Source organism: Canis lupus, chromosome 15, assembly GCF_003254725.2.
Source record: "Canis lupus dingo isolate Sandy chromosome 15, ASM325472v2, whole genome shotgun sequence".
NCBI classification, from domain to species: Eukaryota; Metazoa; Chordata; class Mammalia; order Carnivora; family Canidae; genus Canis; species Canis lupus.
This window is the reverse complement of record NC_064257.1, coordinates 1,851,671-1,870,652: the sequence shown is the minus strand read 5'-3', so window position 1 is coordinate 1,870,652 and position 18,982 is coordinate 1,851,671. Positions and strand designations below refer to the sequence as shown.

The 18,982-nt window shown below is 46.5% G+C and overlaps 2 long non-coding RNA genes across 3 annotated transcripts; one reads left to right on the top strand and one right to left on the bottom strand.

Annotated features, from left to right (window-relative positions):
• Nucleotides 1-4,525: 4,525 nt before the first annotated feature.
• LOC112642280 (uncharacterized) lies at nucleotides 4,526-9,194 on the bottom strand. Of its 2 annotated transcripts, none has more exons than XR_007402474.1 (2): nucleotides 9,108-9,194; nucleotides 4,526-4,813 (listed from the first exon to the last, which is right to left on the bottom strand). It is a non-coding gene; the product is annotated as an uncharacterized LOC112642280 (long non-coding RNA). The 2 variants fall into 2 exon arrangements; XR_003125127.3 differs by lacking the exon at nucleotides 9,108-9,194 and adding an exon at nucleotides 8,028-8,602.
• LOC125752575 (uncharacterized) lies at nucleotides 8,155-16,990 on the top strand. The gene is made up of 3 exons (XR_007402475.1): nucleotides 8,155-9,400; nucleotides 10,937-13,003; nucleotides 13,367-16,990. It is a non-coding gene; the product is annotated as an uncharacterized LOC125752575 (long non-coding RNA).
• Nucleotides 16,991-18,982: the final 1,992 nt, after the last annotated feature.

Here is an 18,982-nt window from a genome sequence, read left to right as displayed (position 1 = left end):
CTCCTATCTGCTTCCTTCTCGGGCTCCACATGGCAGGCAAGTGGCTGCTCCAGGGTCTATAGCCCAAAAGTCACTGAAAAATCTCTTGCATTTCATTGTTCATGACAGGATCACATGCCTATCCCCCAACCATCGCAGTGGTTGGGAGAGAGCAAAGCTGGTGCGTAGGCCCAGCCTGGAACCTTCCCTAGAAGTATACAGACACGGAGTAGGGTGGAGAGGGTCCCTCTGAGGATAATCGGGGTGCGGTTACTGGAAGGATGAATGAACACCGAGGAGCAAAAACAGCAGATGCCTCTTCGAGTGCTAGCCTAACAGAATGGATTGGGAAGTTTTCCATCTTTGTTTTCTAACCATTTAAATAGCACAAGTTATTTGTTCTTGAAGGTTTGCTATAACTCACTGTTAAATCTGTTCTGGGCCTGATGCTGTTTTTAGAAGTGTCTCTTTGATCATCTAATTTCTTCTACGTATATTAATTAGCATTTTTTAACCTCTTCTTGAGCCATTAAGGGAATAAATAAATTAAAGAAACAGCATTTGGTTTTATTTACCAAGTCTACATTTGCTTCTCATTTCATTAATTTCTGCTTTTATCTCTATTAATTCCGTATTTTTATAGAGTTCCCCACTCCCCATGTTCTTTTTCCCAACTGCTTGCATTCAATTCTCTTTCCGATTTTCTTATAAATGTGTTCAAGGCTATACATTTTTCCATAAATACTGCATTGGCCTTAACAATTGATTTCATTATATGGTGTGCCATTAATTTATAAATAATTTCAATTTTGAGTTTGTCTCTAACCTGAGAATTACACAGAATAGTGTTTTAAAGTTTCTAAGTTGCTGAGCTTTTATTACATTGTTTTGGTACTCTTTTGTCTTTGATGCTAATTTTTTTTTTTTTAACATTGTAGTCAGAAAATGTAGCCTATATGATTTCCGTTTTTTGGAATTAAGATTTTTCTTCTTGCCAACTTTAATGGATAGCCAATTTTTGTGTGTACCACAGATATTAAAAAAGAACATGTAAAAGTGTATTCTCAGTTTGGCAAATTTCTTATATAAATCTCAAATCAAACTTTTAAATTATATTATTCCAATTCTCCTATAGCTTTACTTCTTTTGTTTACCGGATCTATCAGCTTTTGAAGAGGCATGTAAAAATCAAATATCCTTACAAGTTCAACAATTTCTCTTTGTAGTTTTAACTTTTCTTTCTAAATTTTGGTACTCAGTTGTTTAAGTACAAAATTTATTTGATTGTCATACCTTCTTGGTAGGTTGTACCTTTTATAGCTGTTTTATTTTGAATTCTATTAAATCTAATACTAATATTTTATGCTTTTGTTTTGTTTTGTTAGCATATATTCATTTTCATTCTACTTTTAATCTTTTTGTATTGTATTGTTTTAAATGCAATTCTTTAAAATAATTGTATGATGTGTGGATATGTGTGTATACACATTTATGTGTATTATGTTGTTGAGATTTCTTTCACCCATTCTGAAAGTCTCTGTCATTAAATAAGATAGTTTAGCCCATTCACAATTATTGTGATTTTGGTATGTTTGGATGTCTCCCCACTTTCTGTTTGTTTGATTAAGTTTTCTTATTTCTATTTTTTGGAAAGTTATATGTACTATTTCTATTTTTTTTTGTCCTCTTAATTTTTTATAAACTTATTTAAGTGCTTTTTCATTCAAGTCTCTTAGACCTCCTCCTATCTTTCATATTTTGTTGAAACTTTAGCTCCAGCTATTATTATTTTACTTTATTTTGACACTTTTAAAATAAATCATTTCTTTAAAATTGAAGTTTTATAGATTTGTTTTCATTAATTTTTTAGCTTCTTGGCATTTACTGGTTTCCTTTCTTTAAAACATTTAAAAATCCATGACATTCTCCTTTTTGAATTCCTTGTCTTTCTGTAGTACATCATTATTTCTTCATAAGGAGTGAATGAATAGTACATTTTCTTTGTTCTTTTATTATCAGAAAATATCTTGGATTTATTTTCATGCTTGATAATTTGGCTGGTATGGAATTTTAGGTTCCAGAAAGATAATCCAGAAACATTGAGTATTTTTTTTTCATTTTGTGATTTAGAAATGCCACCAGGATGTGTATCTTTTTAGTGTTTTCTGCTTACTACTTGGTGAGTCTTTTTCTAGTTTGAGGACTCAGCTCTTTCTGTAGCTCTAGAAAATATTTTAAAATTACATCTTTAATTATTTCAACACCTCCAGTCTCTGTTATCTTGGTCTAGAAAGTTTATAAGTACTAGGTCATTTATTTTCTCATATTTTGTATGTCTTCATGTTTTCATTCCATTTTCTAGGGGATTTCCTTGATTTTATTTTTATATTTTTAACTTTCTTTTTTTAAAAGATTTTCTTTATTTATTCATGAGACACACACACACAGAGGCAGAGACACAGGCAGAGGGAGAAGCAGGGTCCATGCAGGGAGCCCAGTGTGGGACTTGATCCCAGGAGCCTGGGATCATGACTTGAGCCACCCAAGCATCCCATGTTTTTAATTTTCAAGGATAATGTCCTTTTATTTGATTGCTTCTTTTCCATAGAAATATTCTCTATTTAATTTATTTTTTTTAAATGCAGTTAGCCAACATATAGTACAGCATTAGTTTCAGATGTGGAGTTCAATTATTTATCAGCTGCATATAACACCCAGTGCTCATCACATCACATGCCCTCCTGAATGCCCATCACCCAGTTACCCTATCCTCCCACCCACTTCCCCTCCAGTGACCCTCAGTTTGTTCCTAGTAATCTTATTTTATAAGAGCAAATTTCTTTTGGATCTCTCTGAAGATGCAACCTAGAATTCTTTTAAAGTTCCTCTCTGTTCCTACATTGTCTCTATTTCCTCTAGGATGAATTATTTTGGTTTTTCATCTTGTTCTTTCTCATTCTCTTGGTTTGCTTCAAAGATGATCCAAGATGATCATTTCAGATTTATAAATTTAAAATTAGGTTGACAAATGTATTCAGGACTCTGCTATGAGTTTCTTTCATGGCTGTGTAGGCATGCTCTCAGGACAGACTTTCTCCCGGAAAAGAGGCTGTCTGCAGCTTTGTGTCAATGAAAGAGCAGGAGGGGCTGCTCACTGTAGGAGTCCTTTTAGAAAGAATGAGGGAACCACACATAGGCAGGCTGGGGGACTGTCATGATTACTGAAGCAAGAAAGACTTTATTGTGTGTGTGAAGTACTTTAATATATTTCTTTGCTGAGCAGGACTGCTGCATTGGCTTTTCCTTCTTTTCCCCTTACTACGTCCAGTGCAAACATTTAGTTCTGTTCTCCACTGGTCTCAAAACGTACATAGTCATTTCTCCTGTATCAGTTATTTAGTGCTGCCTAACAAAACACTCCATGACTTAATGTCTTAAAAGAATAATTTGTTATTTCTTGTGATTGTATGGGTTTCCTGGGTTCGTTCTTTTAGTCCATATGGCATTGGCTAGACCCACTCATGTTGTTACATTCAGCAGGCTGCTGGGCTGTGTTGGAAGGCCCAAGAAGGCTTCACTTTCATGTCTGGAATCTTGGTGCTGGCTGTCTGCTAAAACACCTAGTTTCTCCACCAGGTGGGCTCTGTCTCCACATGGATTTTTATTCCCCTTTCTCCAGAATAGAGTGGACTTTCTTACAGAATGGTGGTGCCATTCCAACAGGGGAGTATTCTAAGCAGACAAGCCCCAGTGATTGCAGTGGGCTTGCTAATGTCCCATAGACCAAAGCAGGTTACATTGCCAAGTCCAAAGCCAATGTGTAGGGAACTCCACAAGGATGTGAATACCAAGAGGCGTGGTTCATGGACACCAATGTGTCAGTTTATCGTACCTCCTAAGGTAGATCTTTCATTTTGTTTAGGAGGCAATCCACCAGAAGCAAAAGCCACAGCCAATCATTCTGTATACACTGGGAGAGAAAGGAGCTGCTGGTTGTTTGTTTACTCAACAGCTCTTTGCCTGTTGCTTGCACTGTTGCTTACACCCCCCACTCCCTATGCTAGGAGTCTTCCTAAGGTTTTGTTGGAAAGAACAGCTTACATCTTTTTAGTCATTCCTTCTGTGTTGATTTAACCATGCTAGTTTTTTATTTCTTTCTTAAGATTTTATTTATTAATTTGAGAGAGAACAAGAGAGTACAAGCAGGGGGAGGGGTAAAGGGAGAGGGTGAAGCAGGCTCCCCACTGAGCAGGGAGCCCAACGTGGACCCTGGGATCACAACCTGAGCTGAAGGCAGCCACTTAACTGACTAGGCCATCAATACACCCCTAACAATTCTGGTTTTCTCCATAAATTGGATTCTATCTGCTTTTTGTCTTCTAGAAGGTCTTCAAATTTTTCTGTTCTACTGGAGGCATAATTTCTCATTTTCTTCAGCAGATATGAATGTGTTCTTTTTATGTGTTTTTCTATTATTTCAGTGAAATTTGACGAAGGGAAGGGTTCATATGTACTTCAAACATTGTCTTGAACTACACAAAAAAGCCAGAGTTGAAAGTATGTTCATTTAATAAAAAGAAAAAGAAAGTAGTGGGATTCTTATCCCGTAGGTGTGCACTCACATGGCGGGAATGTGGAAGAGAAGTGGTGGTTGGACCAGACGATCGTTTTGCTGTTTGCCATTTCTGAGATGGTGCCGGTGCTGGCGCTCTTCTTCCTCAGGAATCCAGGTTGATGAGTTAATGCTGACCGTTTTTGTTCAAGCACCAGCTGAGTCTAGGATGGAGACCTTTGAAACTGGCTTTGAATCTAGTTCAGACTTCTCGCTTTGCAGCTTCAGAAACAAGGCATGGAGATGGGAACAAAGGTCATCCTGCAAATCAGCAGCACTACTGGGGTTTGACCCTATACCGCCTGACACCGAATCCCAGGATCTTCCCATCATGCGCTTCCCTGCATCTTGCCCCAGTCTGTACCACAACCATGGGGCATCCCTCAGAGAAGCCCAGGGTCTTACTGTGTGCCAGGGCCCCAGGCATACCCCCACCCCAGGATACCCAGAGATGAAGGATTTGAGGCTACAGTTGCCCCAAATGAGACAATGTCTGTCTGGCCCTTCCTCCCAGAAGACAATTATTTGAGCTGGAGATGACAGCCGTGTTTGGATCATAGATTCTCCTTCTCCCTCCAGCGCCCTCTCTCCCCTACTCAGTTATCTATTTACCTATCTATTTACGTGAGCCTTTTTTTTTCTCCCAATGAATTACGTCTGCAAGGCAGTAAAATGTTATGTATTTGCAAGGCCCATAATCTTTAAAAGCCCAGTGATGCCAGCTCCAGACAGCAGCGAGCTCCCTCCAGTATGTTAATAGATAGTATTAGGGCAATAATGAAAACACTTGAGACAAGTAAGCTCCTATCAAAAGCTGAGTAATAGGGCTTCGCCGAGTGAATCACAATGCAGAAGAGATTAAGACGTCTGCCGTTGTGCAGTGTCTATTCAGACTAACAGCTGCTCCGTTTCTGATTAAAATGGGGTTGGGGAGACCTTTTCGAGCAAGTCCCCTTTTTATCCTGCATTGTCCTCACCCTTTCCACCTCCACCTCCACACACAGGCACCTTCATTTATACTTAGCCGCAGCCATTCACACACACACACACACACACACACACACACACACAGAATAGAGTCACAAACACACATTGCATCACACACAGAGCCACAGCCACACACACAGCCATCAACGCTGACACACAGCCACACTGGTGCATCCAAGCATGCAAACATAACCACATCCTCAGGCACAGTTACACAGGCACCCGGGGAACCACTTCTTGCACACTCACAGCCTTGGCCCGTCTCTTACAATAAATTACAATCTGTCACAAATACAGTCTCGTGTATGCCTGAGATCACGACCTGCACACACATGCTCTTCAGTCACAACCAGATACTCAGAAACAACCTAACCAGAGTAACAGGACCTACGCATTCCTGGCGGGTCACGTCCATGTACAGCCCTAGCAAGCCCTTCATGTGCAGATTCACACTTGTGATCACAGTTAGTCACATACACGCAGCCTTCAATGACAGACCATCGGGAGCACTCCTACCCACACGCAACCACAGTCAGAGACACGCATGCATGTTCATGTGCTTACCCGTGGCCACAGCCCAGGCATGGAGGAAGTGATGCTTTTCCTCACACACAGACACAGAGCCGGTCTGCATCCCTGCAAACCCTCAGCCACAAGTGTGCATGCAGTGCAATTCACAAGAGCATCTGGGCACACGCACTGCCACAGACACGGCTCTGTACATCCCTCCAGAGAGTGACCCAAGAGGCAGGACTCTACTGCAAGCCCAAGGGATGGCCCCGGAGCTGGCTCAGAGACCTCTTGAGAAAGAAAGTCCTCAGGAGGCAGGCATCGGGCTCTCCATTTTCCAATTGCTACAATGCTGTCTCACAAAGGGGGAAATGGAGCTGTTTCTGTGGAGTCTCAGAGTGTGGAACTTGACCTTGAGTGGAACTGCAGAAGACTTAGGAAAACTCAGAGCTGTGCCAGGATGAATGCTACCTTAGGAAGGAGTGAGAGCTCCATCAGAGGAGGTGCCCACATGGAGGCTGGACAGCCCCTGGGCAAGGGTGATGAGGAGGGCCTCCTGCCTTGCACAGCAGTGGACTAGGTGCCAGGAAGGTCCATCCCAATCCCGATTCTGTGACCCATAGTCCTTTGTGTCCTTTCCCCTCAAGTCCGGGCCCATTAATGACTCCCCTTCCTCACTCCAGTCTTCAGACAGGAGAATCCAGGAGTCTTGACTTTCTACTTCTCCCTCTACACGACTTTTCTTCCAAGATCATCTTTAAGATGATGCTTTCAATCTCTTTCTTTAAACCTCTGAGACCCCAACTCTAGGCTCAAGGGCAGATGCTGGCATGGTAAGTTAGCAGTTATTCAGAGATTCAACTTCCACTCTGATTCCAAGAGACCTGGCAGGGCCTTTGGAGACTGACCTGGGTGTCTCCTGGATGGAAGGTGCTAGGTCATCAGAGCTGAGCAGCTAGCAGGATGTTTAGGAGGCATTTGATCAGTCCCAGGGCAGGCTTTGGAAGCATCTGAGGACTCCCACCAGACTGGAGCTGGTGTGATAACCCACTGCTCTTCCAGCCTCCTCTCCCTGGGCACCCATCTCCACTATGGGGGGCATCTCATTATATCTTTTCCCCCAAGTGGACCATTCCCTCAGATCTTGTGCTTTTGCCCATGCTAACCCCTCCATGTGCTTTTTGCCCATGCAGACCCCTCCATCTGGCTTCCCCTTGTCCCCAGCGATACCAGCATTTGTCCAAAACCCACCCACAAAACCTGCCTGGACCATGTGGCCTCAGAGGCCCTGGGCTAGAATCAATCCTTCCCCCATTCTTCCTCCCACTGTTATTGTTTTTCCCCCGTTAGAACAAGTACCATCTGTCTTCTGCTCCAGGGGTGGGGTTCAGCTGAGTGCTCATGCCGCTCAAGGGGTGGGGACAGGAGGGCCCCAGAACTGAGAGGACAGGCCTAGCAGCCAAGAGGGAAACTAGCTCCTCATCAAGTTGAGCCAAGGGCGTAGTTGGGAAAACGACTCTCAGATTCAACTATGGTGTGATTTGGAGCCTGGGGACGGAGTCTGAAGGGGCTGGCTACACTGGGTCTGTTGGGTAAAGTTGTTTAAAGTAGAGGAGTTTGTTATGTGGCCCAGACAGACCTCAAACAAAGGAATAAGGAGTAGAATAGGACTGGCTGGGAGCAGGTTCAGAACAAGGCAGAGGTGTCTGGGATCCTGCCCAGGAGCTCCATGGGAGTCTGCAGCCCCCCTGTAGGAACCTGTATGGATGGCTGCCTTGAAGAGTCAGTTTAAGCAGACCTCAAGGGTCATATCCACAGGGTGATACCCAAAACAAGAGAATTAAGACCTGAGGTCAGAAACCAGAAACTCAAAACCCAGATGGCCCAGAGGAGCCCTTCAGAAGTAAGGAGATCTTCTTTTCATGGGGTTTAATAGAACCTGGGTTCCACCTGCAGTGGGTCTCCTTCCAGTTCCCAGGACCAATCCCACCTGGCCTTTTGATGCTTGACCCCAATTGTGCTGGCTGGGCTTAGCTGGTATCGTCTCATTTGCTGTTCACGAGGTCAGGTCCCATTCCAGAACCCGTTGGACTTCATGGTTCTATTGATGGAATTTTGGCTTATTCCCTGTTTATTCATCCAACAAACATTCCCTCTACATTGCCATTGGCCACTCCTGGGTCTTCATCTCCCTGGAGCTGATGTAACTCTGATGCCAATGATCACATAATCCTTCTAAGACACTTTCTTCATTCATCTTCTTGGGTACCATCCTGGCTTGGCTTTTCCCTCCCCTTCCTGACCTCCCCTGCTCTGTCTCCAGTGTTGGTTTCCCCCATCTCCCCAGCTTCGTGTTGCAGTGCTCCGGGCTTCATCCTTATACCTCTTCTTTTCGCCCAACCTCATTTCCCAAGAGACCTCCTCCAAGCTCCAGGCGTTAGACGCCACTTACTTGCTGACCACTCTCAAGTCTCAAATCTTTTTTTTTCCTTTTTAAGATTTTATTTATTTATTCACGAGACACACAGAGAGAGGCAGAGACACAGGTAGAGGGAGAAGCAGGCTCCCTGCGGGAAGCCCGATGTGGGACTCAATCCCAGGACCCCAGGATCATGACCTGAGCCAAAGGCAGATGCTGAACCACTGAGCCACCCAGGTGTCCCCCAAGCCTCAAATCTTTGGTCAGAATCTTTGCCCTGAACTCCAGATAGGCGTATCCACCTGCTTGCTCAACATTTCCACCGGGATGTCAGTTAGGGCTTTAAACAAACTCCTGATTGCCACCTCCACCCTTCTGCTCCCATCGTCTACTCAAACTTGGTCCATGGGGAAGATCTCCACCAGTGGTAACTCTTCCAGTTGCTCAGCCCCGAGACTTTGGAATCACCCCTCAACTCCTGCTCAGACTAGGTAGAGCCACCCTCATGTCTTGCCCAGATCACTGCAGTGGCCTCACACTGGTCTCCCTGCTTCTACCCTTGCCCCTACCCAAGGCTTTGGCCCCTTGCTTGGTTCTTACCTACCCTTCTCCCGACGTGCCAACCGTCAAGTGATGGCCTCCATCCCTCCACACCTCTCACTCTCCCTCTCCCTTGTGTCATCCCCGACCCTCTGTTTCCAAGAACCTGGCTCCTGTTCCAACTTCCGGATGGTGATGTCATCTGAGAAGCAACAGAGCTGGCGCCTGTGATCCCCCTCTATCACCTCAAGCCCCATATTCTTTGCGCCCACGCTTTGGGGTCCAGAGCAAAGAAGACCAGGCTTCAATCCAGTTCCTTCACCAATGCCTTGGTCCAAAGGGGTCACTGAGAGGTTGGAACATCTTTAATCCTCACTGTAACTTCCAGAGGCAGGAATACTTTCCCCTTCCTCCAGGGGAGGGCCAGGAGAAGTGAGAACTCACTTGACCGCAGCTCCACCGCTAGTCAAGATTCAGGCCTATCAGTCTTCTGACCCCAGTGCTCCTGCTTCTTCTGCTCCTGTGGGTCCTCAGAGGTTGAGTCCCCATCCTCCCTTCCCTCAGTCGCCTGCCCCACATCCCATTCATAGAAGGGAGCACTGAAATGCAGAAGTGGGAGCACTATTCCCAAGATCGCAGGTGCAGAGGCTGGGCCGGAAGTAGCCCCAGCCCACGCAGAGGCAGGAAGGGCACGCACCCCAAGGCCAGGCCCTCCTCCCCTGTGGCTCAGCCTGGAGTCCAGAGCCCTAACTCTCACAAGCAATGCTGGCTCCCTTCTCGGGGAGGGGAAGGCAGCTGTGGCAGTTGTGGCGGGCGGAGAGAAATTTCCCCTTTCTGTAGATTGGATCAGTCACTCTCAGAATTGATGGCAACGGCTTCATCACGAAGATCTAATGCTTTAATTATGTTGTGACATGACCTGACACGGGGGTGGCATTTGATGGATTCTCTGGTGTCATCAGCATGGCCCTGACATAGGAAAGTGGCAGAAGGCGGGGGGTGGGGAAGAGGAAGGGCTCCCAGTGGGAGATGAGTCCTCTTAGGTCCCTCCACCTTTCCCTGCTCGTCTTCCAGGGCAGCGCCAGCAGGATGGGAGAGGAGGGCAGCAGCTTCTGTGGGGGTGAGGGTTGGTGTGCCCTTCAGGGATGGCCTGGGTCCTGGGAGGGGGCCCGGTGTGAGTGCGTGCGTGTGTGCGCACAGGTGAGCATGTGCCTAGATGCATAGGGATGTGTCTGAGCAGGTGAGGAGACTCGGGTCCAGGCTGTAGAAGCAACAGCTGAGTGGCCGTGTGGCCTGTAAAGAAGCTCTAGGAGGTGGAGGCTGGGGGTAGGTAGGTCCGTGGGTCCTGGAGCTGTCAGGAAGCAGAAGGAGCAGGTGCCAAGGGGGACCCAGGGAGGGGATCTCCAGGGAGACGGGCTTAGCTCAGCTCAGGCCGCCCTGGGAGGCGGTGGGCAGCTCGTACCTGCCAAGGCCGCCTGGGCTGAACAGGGGGCACCCCTTCCCCTGGTGCCCGCTGCATGACTAAGGGCCTTTGGGGCCCGGAGGCCTTGTATCGGTGGGCGAGCCACTGAGTGGGTTTCTCTCCTTGCTCTCCCCACCCTCTGCTCCCCCCACCGAGCCGGCTGCAGGCTCAGGGCTTTGCGGTGCGCTGGAGGTGGCCAGTGAGACCAAGAAGCAAGCTCTCAGCCCAGAGTTCTCTGGTGCTCTCCCCGTCCTGCTCCTGCGGCCCGTCCTTCCTCCCCAAGCTGGGCAGTCCCACGCCCCAGTGAGGGGAAGAGGGTGGGCTGCCCCTTGCCGGACACTCCTGGGGCCAGGGGCTGGGCCAGGCCCTCCTCGCAGCCTCACAGGGTCCTCGAGCCCACTGTGACCAGGTTGTCCCCGCCTCACAGGAGAGGACATGGAAGCTCAGAGAAGTCTACCTGCCTGGGAAGGAGGAGGGAGTCCATTGACGTGGCTTTAGCAGATGCTTGTTATGCGACCTGCGTGGCCCACCTTGGAGAAGAAGCTGCAGATCCAAATTGCAAGCTCTGTCCTCAAGAAGCACAACGGCTGCCCACACCTCCTTCTCCTTCAGAGGGCCCTGCTCTTTCCACTGCTTTGCTCTGCCCTTGCTGGGGGCTTGGGGGTGGCAGCCGGGAGCGGGGGAGAAAGGCTAGAACAGGTGTCTGGGGCCCAGTGCAGGGTGCCTTAGTCACCAGCCCTGGTTTGGGAAAAGCAGAGAACAAGAAGTATGGGACTGGAGGGGCCTTTCGAGCTCACTTCAATACTATGCTACCCCGCCCCTTTCCCTCATGGTGCAGAAGGAGAAACCGAGGCCTTGAGAGAAGAGACAGGCCCAGGAGTCAAGATTGTGAACGTGGGCTCCTGGGTCAATGCCTGACCGTGTCTGCACCCAGTGGGGGACCTACTGCCAGGCCCGGCCATGAAAGGCTTCAGGGGGAGTCTTGAGCTTCTTCTAGAAAGGTGTGTCGAAGAAAGGCTGACAGCAGAGGAGATTCCCAAAGCCTGAGAGGATTTTTGCATCCTGGAGAAAGCTCGGGAAGTCCATGACCAGCCCTAAACCCACCCATCCCAGCCTCTGCGAAGGATGCAGAAGGCCTGACTGGCTCAGTCTGAGGTGGGCTGGGCTGTGTCTCAGAGATGTCTAGGTGGAGAAAAGGTAGGAGCTATGGTTTGGCTGTTCTCTAAAATCCTGGATGCCCCGGATGCTCTGAAATGATGCTTGAGGAAGACGTAAGAACAGAAGGACCTCACAGGTGTGAGTGGAGCAGCAGCGCGTGTGTCTCGGCAGGGACAAAAGCAGGTACTCGCGCATGCTGCCCAGAACCTGCTGTCGGGGGGTCGTGGTAAGACTCCTCAGGAGCCCCGCAAGTGTGGAATCCGGGGTCTGCACAGGGGAGGGCTGAGAACAGGAGCTGGGTCAGAGGGAAGGCATGTGTTCTCCCAGAGGGGTCCGTGCCTGGATGTCACTGGTACTCTAGTGTGGCTGTGGTGCCACCAAATGTCTTGGTGCGCCCTGCTAGGTGACCACTACCCAGGGCTTAGTTATGGTCTGTGCGAAGGTGTGACCAGGTGTGACCAGGTGCAGCCATATCCGGCCAGGCCGGGGTGGACACCTGTTCCTGTCTGAGCATCGGGTGGGTGCAGGTGTGTGTGCTAGCCTGGGTGTGTACTTGGATGCAGCTGTGTGTTTAGTGGACGTAGCTCTGGGCATGGCCATGGCCCCTAACAGAGCTCTGTGCCCCCTCGGAGCCACATTTGTGGGGGATTATGTGGCCCCATTTGACTGTCTCTGGGGTAACCTTGGCCCTATGGTCTGGGGCTCTGAGCTGCCAGGGCTCTGTACCTAAGCAGCTCCTCCAAAACAAGGGGCACCCTCTGTCTTCCTAAACCATCATCGTCAGTTCGTTTCCAGTGTGCGGGCAGGTAGTCTGGGACCTAGCACCAAGACCCCCTGGGCAGGCCCAGATACTCTGCCTCTAGGTCCCTGGGCACTCCCAGGGCTTCTCTCAGATGGAGGGAAGGGCAAAGATGTCACTAAAGCCCTCCCTACTAGGTCTCATGCAGGGGGGCTTCATGAAGCATCTCCTCCAATGGCCTCATTGGACAAATGGAGACACTGAAGTTCAGACAGGAAGTCACCTGCCCCGATCAAATCCCAGGGGTATGTTCCAACCCTGAGAAAAAACAAATGATACCAAATGTGCAAACTACATTTGACGGTTTCCAACACAGGCCTTAACAGTGCCCATTTGTCAGCTGGGTATTCAGAGGAGGTATTGGAGCTGCCCTGGCCTGGAACTCTGGTCCTGACTCCATCACTCACCTGATATGTGACCTTGGATCCTTCACACCCTTCTCTGAGCCTTTTCTCACCTGTAAACCGAGAGAATTGATGTGTTTCCTTTTTAAGTGCCCTGCTCCAGCGTGGACCTTCTCAGTCCTAGAGGTGGGAGGTCAGTACAATGTGAGTGGGGGGTGTGTGTGTGCACCTGTTGGGTGATCATTATTTCAGGGCTTAATTATGGCTGAGTATGAAGCAAAGCCCAAGGGGACAGTTGTGAACTTGGGGTCACACAGTGAATTGCTGGCAGTATTAGGAGGAGAAGGAAGCCAGGCCTCCTGATTCCTCACCAGTGCCCCACCATGCCACCCCAGAGCTGCTCTCACCCTCTCTCTGGGTCTTGTAGGTACCAGGGACTTACTGATACAACCCCACGGGCCTCCCTGAAGCTATCTTGCCACTTCCTGAAGGCCTGTGCCTCCCATGTCCATTCCAGGCAGGTATCACAGCTTGTTCTCTCCATTCCCTTACTTAGTCCCAGCAGGAGCCCATTTTACAGATGAGAAAACTGAGGCTCCAAGGAGTTAAGAGATAATAATTGCTCGTATTTTTCGAGCCTTCCTTGGCTTCTTTGGCAAGACCCTGAGCTGGGCACCCACGGCGATGAGCGGAGGGGGACAGTCCAGCCTCCAAAATATCCCCCCGGAATAGCGCCAAGACCTGCATGGGATCTGCCAACCTGATTTAGACAGCAATTTGCATACAATTTACCCAGAAAGCTGCACTGTGAAAAATATAATTACTTTTTTAATATTCTTGCTCTGATGTGAATGCTTACCACCCGGTAATGAATTACTTGCTTAATGAAGATAAACCTGAATTGGAGATGCACTTTGGAGAGCCGCTGGGGCAGCCGACTTGAAGCCATCATTTGCAGCTGTTAATCTCTGAAATTGATGCCCTCGTTGGTAGGATCATAAATCGAGGGCAAAATCTATGAGCTCCAGCGTCTCCACTAACTTACTCTGTGACACTGGTGGAGTCATTTCGCGTCTCTGTGTCTCAGTTTCCTCATCTGTAACAACGGTATGGGGGTAAGATCGAACCATAGAAACGGAGGCATGGAATGGACCCTCATTCAGGAATGATTGAGCATCTGCGGTGCGTCAGATGAGAGGCAGAGGAAAGTCGTTTTTCTCCAAGACACATATAGACGGAGGGACTTGTGAACCAAAACTATGTAGCGTAGCCACGTCTTTGCTCCCAGGGGCTATACCTGGATCCTTTCTCCTAAATGGACTCTAAGCTGCCTCGTGGCTGCTGTGATGGAGGAGACCAACCAGGCTGGAGTCAGATCCTCGTAGGAGAAACAAAACCTGTGGCCAGGTGTGGACACTGGAAACTATTCTTGAACCTGATGCTGGCCATTTTCAGGGACCAATCAGAACAGAGGCCAAGACTCTTCAAGCCCTCTTCCCAGCATTTTCTCAACACATACGCCAGGTCAGGACTGGAGATTCCAGGACGACAAGTCACCAGTTTAGTAAATATGTATTCATCACCCTCTATGACAAGATATTACACAGGCTCTAGGGACACAACTGTGAATAAGACCAACAAGGGGATTCCTGGGTGGCTCCGCAGTTTGGCTCCTGCCTTCAGCCTAGAGCATGGTCCTGGAGTCCCAGGATCGAGTCCCGCATCGGGCTCCCTGCATGGAGCCTGCTTCTCCCTCTGCCTGTGTCTCTGCCTCTCTCTCTGTGTGTGTCTGTCATGAATAAATAAATAAAATCTTAAAAAAAAAAATAAGATCCTGCCACAAAGATCTGGAATTCTAGAAAAGTGTGGCAACCATCTAGAAATAATGAGTCAACTAAACAATAATGTCAGAGAGTGATAAATGCTATAAAATTTTTTAGTGGATAATAAGATATAGAGCAATTGAGATGATTTCGACTTGTTAGACAAAAAGACCTTGTAAGAAAGGTGGTACTTGGGCTAAAATCCAAATGACATTAAGAAATCATCCTTGTGGGGCGCCTGGCTGGCTCAGTGCAGGGAGTGCGAGACTCTTGATTTCAGGGTTGTGACTTCAAACCCCGCATTGGGTGCAGAGATTACTTTAAACAAAAAACAAACAAATAAAATTGGAAAGAAAGAAAGACATCTTTCTTGTAAACATCAGGAATGTGGTTCCAGGTAAGATCTGAAAAGTAGGCAGGAGCCAAATCACAAAAAGCCTTATACGTTATGGAGGAGACTTTGGATTTTATTCTTAGTGCAAGGAGCAGCCATTGGATGTGTTCATAAGGGAAATGATATGATTTATTGACATTTTAATAGATTACTCTGTAAGAAAAAATAGAAAATCTGGATAGCTCTATATCTATTAAAGAAATTGAATTTATAATATAAAAATTTCCCACCCAGATGGTTTCGCTGGTAAATTCTATCAAATATTTAAGAAATAAATAATACTAATTGTACACAAACTCTTTCAGAAACTAGAAGAAAAAGGAACATACCCTGATTCTTCTACTGTTATTTATTTTTGTACAACTATCCCAAAATGTAGTGGCTTAAAACAATAATCTATTATTTTTATATGTCATGATTTAGGCCACAGTGGGGTTGGCTTACCTGTGCTCTGTAATATCGGGGGCCTCAGCTGGGCTGGGGTGACTCAAATGCCTGGGGGCTTTAACAATTGGAAGCCGGCTGAGCAATCTTTCTCTCCCTCTCCACATGGCCTCTTGGTTGTTGTAGGTTCCCTCACAACACAGTGGCCTCATTTCCTGCATGCCAGATTGGGGCTCTAAGTGTGAGCAGTCCAAGAGGCCTGGGAGGAAGCTCAAAGCTTCTTACCATCTAGCTTTGGAAGGCACATCTGTTGGTCAAGTAAGTCATTAAGGCAGCACAAATTCAAAAAGAAACAAATGAGACTCTACTTCTCAATGGAAAGTAGCAAAGAATTTGTGGCTGTCTTTAATCTAACACAACTCTGAGGCCAAAACCTGACAAAGACATTACAAGAGAAGGAAATTATAGTTTAATATCACTCATAAACAAAGATGTCAAACTCCTTAAGAGAATATTATCAAATCAAGTGCAACAACATATAAAAAAGTGAAAAAAACATCATTACCAAGTATGGTTTATTCTAGAAATGCAAATTTTAACATTAAAAAAACAATCATTTTAATTAATCACATTAACAGAATCAAGAAAAATAATAACATAATCTGAATAGATGCAGTAAAGGTACGTTTGAAAAATCCAACACCTATTTATGATTTTTTTAAAAAAACGCCTCAGGGATCCCTGGGCGCCGCAGCGGTTTGGTGCCTGCCTTTGGCCCAGGGCGCGATCCTGGAGACCCAGGATCGAATCCCACGTTGGGCTTCCAGTGCATGGAGCCTGCTTCTCCCTCTGCCTGTGTCTCTGCCTCTCTCTCTATGTGTGACTATCATGAATAAATAAAAAAAAAATTTTTTTTTAAAATTAAAAAAAATAAAAAATAAAAAATAAAAAAACGCCTCAGCAAACCAGGAACAGAAGGGATAGAGGACATCTGTGATGGACCTACAGTTAATACTATACTTACTAGCCGAAAAAGAATGAATGTTTTTCTCCACTTCAGGAATAAGGCAAAGATACTTGCTTTCATCTCTTCTATTCAACATTGTACTGGAAATCCTAGCCAGTGCAATAAGGCAAGAAAAGAAATAAAAACTGGGAAGGAAGAAGTAAAACTGCTTTTATTTGTGGACCTTAAGGAATCCTTAAAACAGCCACCAAACTAATGAGAGAATTTGACATATTTGCTGGATATAAGGAAATTAATTGTATTTCTGTATATTAACAGTAAGCAATTGGAAAATGGAAATTTTGAAAACTTATTTATAATAGCATAAAAAGCGCAAAACACTTAAAAATATTTAGGAAAAAAAGCAAAAATCTTTGTACTTAATAAAATAAATCAGGGATCCCTGGGTGGTGCAGCGGTTTGGCGCATGCCTTTGGCCCAGGGCGCGATCCTGAAGACCCGGGATCGAATCCCACGTTGGGCTCCCGGTGCATGGAGCTTGCTTCTCCCTCTGCCTGTGTCTCTGCCTCTCTCTCTCTCTCTCTCTCTGTGACTATCATAAATAAATTAAAAAATTAAAAAAATAATATAAATCAGTGTTGAAAATGAATGGACTGATAGACTATGTTTATAGATTGGAAAACTCAAGATTGTTAAGATGTCTGTTGTACCTAAATTGATCTTTAGATTCAAAGCAATCACAATCAAAGCCCATAAAGTTTTTTTTTTGTGTGTTGTTGCTGTTACAATAACAAGATCATTCTAAAACTTATGGGAATATTCAAAGGAATTAAATAGCCAAGATAATTTTGAAAAAGAAGCAAGTTTAAGGACTCACCCTAGCTGATCTAAAGAAATACTTTATTTTTTAAAATATTTTATTTATTTATTTATTTATTTATTTATTTATTTATTTATTCATGAGAGACACAGAGAGAGAGAGGCAGAGACACAGGCAGAGGGAGAAGCAGGCTCCATGCAGGGAGCCGGATGCAGGACTTGATCCCGGGACCCCAGGATCACACCCTGAGCCAATGTCAGGCACTAAACCGCCAAGCCACCCAGGGGTCCCCTAAAGCAGTACTTTAAACGCAGTCCTTTAAAGGAACAGAAGAGACTGGATGGTGTGTTCTCTCTGCACCCACTTTTGGTTATTGGTGTGAACCAGATGAGAAAAGATGGGAAATCAGACTCTGGTGAGAATAAAGGAGATGGAGAGGAATGAAAAATTTGAGTCATAGTTTGGAGATCAAGGCAGTGATATTTGTAGATGATTAGAGGTGAGGGGTGACAGGGAAGAACCAAATGTGATTTTTGACTTGAGCAACTGGGAACTACTGGCGTGACTCAATGAGATGGGAAAATTGGTGGAGAAATGGATTAGGAGAAGTGTCAAGTCTCTGTTCCATACATATTAAGTTTAAGAGACCCAGGAGGCCCCTATGGCTCTTAAATATGTAGGTTTAGATTCCAAGGAAGAGATCGAGGACTTGAAGTACAAATTCTGGAGTCAGCGTAGAGATGATACACAAAGCCATGGGACTGGATGAGATCACCTAGCCTAGGGAAGTAGATAGGAGGAAGAGGAGGGAGGGCCAAAGGTTATTGCCTGGAGCACTCTCACCTGTAGAGGGAAGAAAAGCAGTAGGGCGAAGTGGGAGGGGAGTAACTCACACTCCTGGTGTCTTCCATGTGCCAGGCGCTGTCTTGGGACCTTCACGTGCACGGTCTCAGGACATTGTGAAGTGGGTATCACTGTTCATGAGGTTCGGATTGATGAAGTGACTTGCCCCAGTCATGACAGGGAGCCGAGAGCCTGGATTTTCAGCCGGACCCAGCTTGGCATTTCTTTCTAAAACCCCATGCTGCTACCTTCTGCCAATGCCCCCAGCAGGGGGTGTAGGACTGGGGGCAGCACTTCATTGTTTCTCATCTGTAGATACTCACCTTTCAGGGTTATGAGGATAAAATGAGATAATCTGTGTTAAGCACCTGGTTGCACTTGACCGAGTAGTGCCCTTGATAACCAACCTTGACTGTGGAGTCCCCGGGGGAAGCGAGGCCACTGCTGGGGGAGGCTGTGGGGGGCTCGACAGGCTTCCTGGAGGACATGCAGCGTGAGCCCAGACCTCCGCGATTCCAAACACTGGTCTGTGATGAAGTTTCCAGTGGCTCATGGGTGAAATGAGAAACAGGACCCTGCAGTGGGGTTTACGTAGCCAGATGCATTCAACGTAAAGGATGACCCCTCCTCCTGAGATTGTGTCCTCCCTACGTTGTGGGTATCACAGCATTCTTCTTATGAAGCGGTGGTGGAGACAGGCTGGCGGTGATGTTTTAGATATCCTTACTAACGAAGTGAAAACTTGGCAACCTTCTGTCATTCTCCAAACTTCCTTTTGAAGTTTTTAACTGGTTAATGAAATTTGAAAAAAAAAAAAAAAAGAGAGAATCTCGGGGATCCCTGGGTGGCTCAGCAGCTAAGCGCCTGCCTTTGGCCCAGGGCGTGATCCTGGATTCCTAGGATCAAGTCCCTCATCGGGCTCCCTGCATGGAGCCTGCTTC